The 9,281-nt window shown below is 45.1% G+C and overlaps 1 long non-coding RNA gene across 1 annotated transcript; it reads left to right on the top strand.

The window, feature by feature from the left end:
• Window positions 1-6,080: 6,080 nt before the first annotated feature.
• Window positions 6,081-7,741, top strand: LOC139835051 (uncharacterized). The gene is made up of 3 exons (XR_011750790.1): window positions 6,081-6,364; window positions 7,249-7,372; window positions 7,503-7,741. It is a non-coding gene; the product is annotated as an uncharacterized lncRNA (long non-coding RNA).
• Window positions 7,742-9,281: the final 1,540 nt, after the last annotated feature.

Genomic DNA, 9,281 nt, shown 5'->3' with positions numbered 1-9,281 from the left:
TGCTCATCCGGCCATCCATCTCTTTCTTCCCGCTCGAGAGAAAATGCAGACCTAGCTTCCCCAATCTATAAAACAGGGTCATGGTGGCCGCCGCGGGCGGCAGCGCGTGCCGTGACTTATGACTTTGGACTTTGGCGACGGGGGAGGGGGAGGGGAGGCCACACCATGCCGCCGGAGAGCTCCTATTCCCTCATCCATCCACGGCGTCCTCTTTCTGTTTCTCCCCAGATTTGTACGTCTTGCTCCTTCCGCCATCCATCCATCCCTATCTCTCTCCTAACCCGTCTCGGAGAAACCTGTTCTTTTCTTTTGTCCGCCGCCTTGCTCCTGGAGGTGCCCCTACAGTTCCTAGGATGTTAGTGGGCAAATGGAATAGCTAGGTCTCTATCTATCGTGTGTCCCAACAGTTTCAAGGTTAAGCCAATTGGTTCTGCCCAAAACTGACAGCAATCCAGGGTCTGCCAACAATCTCATACCATGAAGGAGTGCCTTTTTTATTTTAGTTTTATTATGATGATGACACTCCCCCCAACCTTTGCTTACACAAGCCATGGCTAACCGAATCCTTCGGGTGCCGTCCAACAATCACAAACCATGGAGGAGTGTCTATTTGAGTTAATTAATTCGGGACTGGGAATCCCATTGCCAGCTCTTTTTGCAAACTTATTGGATAAGCGGATGTGCCACTAGTCCATATGAGAGTCCGTCAAAAGTAAATGACAAGGTTGAAAGCTAAACACCACATACTTCCTCATGAGCTATGAAACATAAACACAAATTGAGAAGCATTTTGAAGGTTTTAAAGGTAGCGCATGAGAATTTACTTGGAATGGTTTGAAATGCCATGCATAGGTATTTATGGTGGACACTCTGGAATAACTTGGTTTTCATGTGTTTGGAAGCACGAGCAGCGTTCCCGCTCAGTACAAGTGAAGGCTAGCAAAAGACTAGGGAGCGACAAATCAAGAGAGCGATGCTTGTCATAATCATGCTTGCGGCAAAATAAATTAACGGAGGCATAAAAGTGATACAAGAACTCTGAAGCAATATAAATCATCGAGGCTTAATTGACTTTGGTTCAGTCATATGCATGCGTGAGCATGTGCCAAGTCGATATAAATGAATTATTCAGAGGAGGATACCACAATGCCATACTTACTTATGAATAAAACAATGCAAGCAAACATCCATGACATGCTACTCATATTAATAGATTGGAGCTAAACATGAGAGATCATAAACTACTAGACTTTCTCAAATAACATATACCTCACATGAACCAACTAAGCATGCTCACAGCGTGTTTTGCTAAGATGAGTTAACAAAGACTATATAGATGTATAGAAGCCCTATATATACCCCTCACGGCCTCACTTAGGATGTCAACAAAGTGAATGATGATATCAAACTTGCCTACCTCTAGCTTCGGCCTACCTAAAATATTAGAGTAAAACAAAAAAATATCGTCGCCCATGGAAATGGAATTAGAGCTCTTTTTTGGTATCCCTCCATTATGCTGGACAAGCCCTTATATATACACTCAAAAAGTCCAGCCAACTGCAGGTCTGGTTGTCCCATACGTTACCTGCTTGCCTGGCTGCTTGACTAGATTTCATGCTGATTTTGGCATGGAGGTGTGGTTCGTTCAAAAATTTGTTGATCAACACAAAGCGACCATTCTTTGAATCCAACGGTGCAGATCAGGCTATACCTCTAGACTTTGAGCAGTACATGGGTCATGGGTGGACCGCTAGCTCACGAGTCCAAGGTATTTAGGTAGATCAGATTTATAGCCTGACAATTCCTCTCCTTGTTTTAGTATAAAACATCCAATTTCTATATAGTACCAAACTAGAAGAACCTCGGCGCCAGCGGTGTTGCGCTGTTTTCACTTTTTCTTGTTTGTTTCATGTGTATGCGCATAAAGGGTGTGATTTGGGTTTTTGTCCTACAAATAAGACTTCAATAATTTATGAAATGGGTTCTCCAAAAAAAAAATTTATGAAATGGGTACCGGCCAAAGAGCACATGACATCAATGCTTGATGGCAGATCATAAGCATCGGAGCTGGAAACATCAAAGGCATGAGTTCTCTGTTGAGAATATCATGAGCTCTCTGGACCTTACCAGACCCATTCTGCCTCACAACACTACAACCCCTTTGTCACAACAGATGCTCGGCCTACACTCGCATGTCCACCCTATGGCGCCACGGATCCGACCAGCGACTATAAAAGGGCCAAGGTGCTACGCCCTCATATCTAGCCTTGTGCTAAATTGGGAACACGGGCTCAGTAAGCAACCTGACGACGGCCTCCTGTGAGTCAGCGCCTCCAAACAGAAGAGCTAAATAAAAGAAGAGCTACACTAATTTGCCCCTGTCACTAATTTAACTCTCTCTTTCTCTCATGCGCGCCCACCACTCCGTCTTATTTGCGCACACCATTTCTTTTTTCAGTTTAAAACCTATAAGTACAAAGCATTTTTAGCTGTGTAATCACTTGGAAAATTTAGCGCCAGATTTTCGCCAAAACTTTTGAGCGCATTCTACTGCTCCACTCCTTCCGCTCCTTCTCTCGTGCTCCACTGTCATCTCTACAAAGCCTTCCGGTGGTGAAAAAATGGAGCCATTCTCTCATCCTTCCGCTCCTTCTCTCATGCTCCACGGTCATGGAGGATGAACAGCTCAATCCGAATGGCCTAGACCTGAATCAATCCATCAATTGGGAAGAGATTGATGAAGAGTACGATTTGGACGTCTTGGACCTCAACTACGTATACGTCTTTGAAGAGAGTGATGATGGTAATCTGCAGATATACTCCCGTGATTCTCATTTTATTCCTTTGTTCAACAAACTGAAGCACATACGTAATTTCAGAGGGACCCAACAACCTAGCAACATTCTTCCATCAAGCTTGCAGTGATGTTTTTTGGAAAATTAGTCCAGGCGGGGAAGATAAAAGGATGTAGATATAATCGATGAGTAGGACAGTGGAAATAGAAGGATTTGTTGGATCGTACTAGTGCATGGGCAGACTAATCGTGGGCAGACTAATCGTGGGATTACGTATGCGTACACACCCCGGCCGCAATTGCGCGCGGTCGGTCCATCCCATTAACGACTCTCTCTCGCCACCAAGCCAGAAATCAAACGATGAATCGCAGATCAAAAATACTACCTTTCCCCGTAATAAAATGACTCGGTCGCAGGCCTCGCGCGCGCCGAAATATACGCGCTCAACACAATCACGGCCAGCCGGCCATTAACTATCCGTCGCATCGATCGCATGCATCATCCCCTCCGGCCACTAAACCGCCCGCGTACGTCTCACCGCGTTTGCATAGTAATCTGCGACGACGTCTCCGCTCCACACTCCACGTCACCGATCCGTGCCATCAATCATCTCTACCGTTCATCCCGGTGCTCATCCAGCCATCCATCTGTTTCTTCCTGCTCGAGAATGCAATGCAGACCTTCCCCAATCTGTTAACTTTTAGCATTCAGTTCCACCATGTTGGACCTCAGTTGCTCCATGTACCTTGAAATCACCATGAAGGTGTTTAACATGAGAAGACAATGCAAGAAAAATTCTAGTATTTACATGGGTTCTACAAAACAAATATCGTATGCATTCCAATATTTGCATGGAGTGGTAAAAAGGCTACTAACAGAAGTTAAGATTTGTCTTGTAGTAAAGCACACATCAGCAACAACTCACATCTAAGAACAACAACAGTATACAAAAGCATATGGAGTAGGTTAGCTTTTTGTAGACGCACACAAGTTGATCAAGTAGTATGTAGTAAATATAATATTGGTAATGGGTGAAGTCGAACCTTTAGCACTAACTAACTAATATCATGTGCTAAAGTAGTGCAGACTACATCATTAAATGGATAGACTAACAAATTGTGGCCAGATTCCTTGGAGTGTCCATAGTCCCAGCCACCACTTGGTGATTGTTTGTATGTTCACCTTCTGCTAAGCTAAGAACATATCAAACTTTCAAAGGATAGAATTTGTAGGATATTTACGATTAGAGTGGTCATGTTAAGTGCAAGTGAAATTCAAAAAAAGGCCTTCCTGTAAAGATGGAATTTGACCATGGTGTCTTTCGTCAACTTATTTGCTCAAAATATAGCAAAAGAAAAATGCAAGAATATCCAAAACCAGAACATGTATTCCATTGAACTCCGTTGAGATCATCCTTAGTTTCAAACCAATAGTTAAAGGATACACCATTGCATGTGATAATACTTATTATATCCAGGTATGTCTAGTAGATACTACCATCATGCAACTATAGGTGACTTAGATTTATAAAAAAAATTAAGAAATTTCTCGACGTAAATGCACACATGCACTTCCCGACATAATTTTTGTTGCAACTATGACATGACTACCACATCGACACAAGCATGTGGAAATTTTGAGGCAGTTTATGGCTATGACAAACCCGGAGAAAACAAAAGGTAACATCAAAGGAAGGAAACTAAGCTCACATAAAGATCCACATTTCCATCTAATCTAACCATAGGGGATCCGAATCACAGGAACATTCGCCAATTTCGTCATAGGTAGACATGCTAACTGAAGAAAACAATGTGAGCAAAGTGAGCAAAGTGAAAATGCGTTTTCATACCACCATTGAGAGTCTCTCCATGCTCTCGACATTCTTCTTGCTAAGAAGATGTTGCTCCCCTCCATCACCCTGAACCGCTTCACCAATGGTTTAGTGACACACACAAAAGAGGAACAAAATCAAGAAACACCAAATGCAACTGATGAACTAGTAAGAATAGATGCATAGGCCAAGAGGGAACAATAGAAAACCTTATGTGTCTTCATCTTGTAGCCCTTACCATCTTTCGCGATGACGGCGATGGAGTAGGGCCGCCGGGGAGAGCGTGGTAGTGGTGGTAACTACCAGCGACATGCCAGATCAATGGGGCGGCATCCATGGATGCATGCATGCTCGCAAGGCCGTGGCTACTGGGCGACTGGTGCTGCCTCTATCCTCGTGGGAGCGGGATCCGATGTGCCCGACCTTGCAGCCACCGGATCAGGCCTTGCTGACATTGGTTCTAGCGATTCGTCATTGGCTTGGACCAAAAAGGCCATCCATTTAAAAGGAGGGGAGCTCGGTGAGCCGATGGAAGGTAGAGGGAGCGCGGTGATGCAAGGGAGGGTGGCACGATGAGCCAAGGGAGCATGGTGGCAGAGGCGAAGGAAGCGCAATGACGAGGCGAGGGCATGCACGGTGGATCATAGAGAGAGAATGCATGTGCTGCACGGGTGAGGTCACGAGGGTGAGCGTGAGGGTGGAGTGCGGGTTGAAGGAGAAAAATATTGAGGCCGTAAGGGTGGCACTGTTTCATGAATATGACTATCCAAGGGGAAAATTGTGAAGTTACAATGCAAAAGTACCACTCCGAGGCCATCAACCCAGTTCTTGCAAGAAGTTGTTCTCTTTATTTTTGTTTTTGCCATGTTGGTTTTAGCATATATTATAAATTATACACAGAGTAGGGTTACATGAAATCACCACTTTGAAGTAAAATCTAGGGCAGGGGCAAGAATCTCGGTACCCACGAAATAGGATTTTTCGGGAACATCGTGTATCGTTCATACAACCATCGCCACACCCCTGTTCCGGCAAACCAAGGCGCATACGCGCAAACCGTCGCATGGCAAGAACAATCTCGACATCGTGATTCCATTCGGGCGATAAATCGCTTGACAACCCCGCGATATCAACATCTACTGAAGTTCAGTTTAAAACTTGTTTGCTCTAGTTTGCCGAGCTCGGTAAGAGACATTTGTACACATTAAATAAAACAAAGATAGAGAGAGATGTACACATGTATGCATGTACTTGTAGAGGAGGTGCCTATCAATGCATGATGTGTATGTGATTCAATCAAGTCGGTAGTAGTAGGGTTAGCGAAATACTAAGAGCATTCCCGCGCAGGATTTGGCCAAACGAATTTGGTTTTTGGGCCGAGGCTCGCGCGTTTTGAGCGGAGACGGAGTCCAATAGTCCAATAGGGCTACTGGCCCAGCAGCGGCGTCTCCCATTCCATTGAGCTGCCACCCAGATCGAAGGCGGCCGCCGCTCTTCCCCGTCGACTTCCACCTCCCCTCCGCCGTCCCCTTCTCCATCGGGCCAAGCTCCACCCGCTCCCGAGCCCCACGCACAAGATCGATCTCCGCCGCCATGGTGTTTCCTTGACTGAAACTTTGTTTCTCTGCAGAGGAGCAGCAGTTTCTTTTGGGAGGCGTTCTAGTACTAGAACCGCCGGTACGGCAGCTTCTCCGGCCACATCCGTTGGTGCTACCTTGGGAGGGGCTGCAGTTTTCAGGTACGGGAAGCTCTTACAGTGTTGGTTCAAGACACTCTTTACTCGCGGACTTGGTAAGCTGTATACTGGCTACAGGAACGAGCATATCAATCAATTTGATATGGATTAGTGGGGGCAAGATAGGCTGAAACTGCGATTTCCGTTGAAAGTTGCGTACATTTGGTGGTAGCACTGTCAGCTGTCAGTTTTTATGGATGACTAATCTGCTGCTAGATAAGGAAAGTGCAGTCTCTCCTTCACGTTATCTCCATCCCCACTCACGATAGTATCCATGTCAAATTGGGATTGTTTCTTTACATCTCTCATGCGCAACTCATATTTTTTCTTTGCCTGTCTTCAGAATCAACAAGAACTAAAATGGGATTAGCAGTATTGATTTTTAACTGTGGCGTGTCCTGGAATAAATAATTGATTTAGTCATCCAAGTTTGATACCTCTCTGTGATGTGCAGCAAATATCTTTGATTAATTTGACTGTCTGCGTTGGCCACTTCCCTTGAACGGTTTAGCACCATCGATTTACAGCTAGTACTTGTAACCCCTAAACTAGTTTATACGTGGATGGATATCTATTGTAATGGAGCTTTTGTCAGGTTCAGCCAATTATTCAACACTAATTCATTTGGGGTAGTAATACCCTACTAGAATACTGCAAAAAGAAGGATATGCTGCTGCTAGTGAGCCCCTCTTCTCCATGTACTTTTGCTAAACAAAAAAATTTCTTTTTTGATATTGAATTGGTAGGATCTTGCGTGTATGGATTCCAACATGTTTGAGTCAACGAATAATGGTTGTGTGTATAGGCACTAGTATATGCTAAATTGCTTTGATCTTTTGATGTTTTTTGATGCATACACAGTACTGAGAATCTTGCATATTTTTCAGGTTCAAATCATACTGGAAGAGGAGATGAGGGGTGTGAAGGGGAGGTACCGGGAGGCGATGTCGGAGGAAGCGTGGTGACGAACACCATCGGCAACATCCTGAAGTGCAGCGTGGAGGCACTCAGGTGGCTGAGAATCGACTAGTATACTGATTACAATTGTTCAGTATGGAGCTTCCATTTGTTCTTCTAGAATTGATGCATGAATTTGTTCTAGATCAAATGCATGACTTGGTTCAGACCCTTGATTGGACAGGAATTTGCCATGTTCCCTAGCATTGCTTCTTGTTCATGGACAGCAAGTTGTTCTTATGTGAAGGGGAGGAGAGGCCGCACCATGCCGCCGGAGAGCTCCTATTCCCTCATCCATCCACGGCGTCCCCTTTCTATTTCTCTCCAGATTTGTACGTCTTGCTCCTTCCGCCATCCATCCATCCCTATCTCTTTCCTAATCCGTCTCGATATAGCAAGGAGAAACCCATTCTTTTCTTTTGTCCGCCGCCTAATCCTAGGTGCTGGAGGTGCTAATGGGCGCCCTAGTAGTTCCTAGGGTGTTAGTGGGCAAATGGAATAGCTAGGTCTCCATCGTGTGTCCCAATAGTTTCAAGGTTAAGCCAATTTGTTCTGCCCAAAACTGACAGCAATCCAGGGTCTGTGCCGGGTTGTCATTAGAACTTTAACATCATGGCCGGACTGTAGTTGGAGGGATAGCAATATCTTTGTAATTCCGCTCAGCTGTTATACATCCCATATTTGACCCATTGAGCGCCATATGTTGCTCGAAATGCGTCTTAAAACAGTTAGTACCTCCATACCAGTTTATTAGCTCCTTATGTAAATTAAGAACTAATTTGGTGACATGAGCTAATAATCCGCTGCGCAGGCGGTGGTACTAATCACATGAACAGAGTTTATTCAAACTTGTGCTTCAATGGCTTTTCGGTTACAGAGTATTTTACTTCAATGGCGGCAGTATAATCACATGAACAAAGTTAATTCGAACTTTGCTTCATGCTGGGCCAGGAGCCAAATCTCGGTTCACTCGCCCAAGGCCCCTCAAATTTGTCTAACACTGACGATTGAGATGTGGTGTGTCATAGATTGCTGATATCGCACTCGCTTAACCGCGTGGGATTGATTTGTTCACGAAGGGATGGTTTCACTGCCCCTACCAATCAAGTGTGTCGACATGCAGCTTGTTAGCTGTCGATTTGCAAACTTCTCTGCATTTTCAGTGCCCATGCAAGGCAAATGACTTGGACTTGGAGGGGAGGGTAGAGGAGCGTATGATGGATCCATCCATCCCATAGACTCCACGACATGCCATGTTCCATTGAAGTCTCACCCTTTCTCTTTATCTCCTGATATGTATCGCCAAAGTATTAGTGCAAGTAAATTATACTATCTAGCATGGAGTTCACACAAGAGTGTAGCCTGCCAGACCTTTCCACTCCTCCTCTTTAGCCTTACCAGACCCATTTTGCCTCACAATACCTCAACCCCCTTGTCACAACAGATGATCGGCCTACACTCGCCTGTCTGCCCTATGACGCCACGGGTCCGACCAGAGACTATAAAAGGGCCAAGTTGCTGCGCCCTCGTATCTAGCCTTGTGCTAAATTGGGTACACGGCTCAGTAATCAACCTGACGACGGCCTCCCGTGAGTCAGCGCCTCCAAACAGAAGAGCTAAACAAAAGAAGAGCTACACTAATTTGCCCATGTCACAATCCCAATCCCCGACGCTGATTGCAGCGAGCAGCGCACGCCTCTCTCTTTCTCGCGTGCGTGCCTTCCACTCCGCCTTATTTGCGCACATGATTTCTTTCTTCAGTTTAAAACCTGCAAGTACAAAGCATTTTTAGCTGTGTAATCACTTGGAAAATTTAGCGCCAGATTTTCATCAAAACTTTTGAGTGCATTCTACCGCTCACGCCTCTCTATAAAGCCTTCCGTTGGTGAAAAAATGGAGCCATTCTCTCATCCTTCCGCTCCTTCTCTCGTGCTCCACTGTCATGGAAGATGAACAGCTCAAT

The sequence above is a fragment of the Lolium perenne genome, chromosome 1 (genome assembly GCF_019359855.2).
Source record: "Lolium perenne isolate Kyuss_39 chromosome 1, Kyuss_2.0, whole genome shotgun sequence".
Classification (NCBI taxonomy): Eukaryota; Viridiplantae; Streptophyta; class Magnoliopsida; order Poales; family Poaceae; genus Lolium; species Lolium perenne.
Note: the sequence above shows the minus strand (reverse complement) of the source record. Positions and strands in the feature narration are given on the sequence as shown.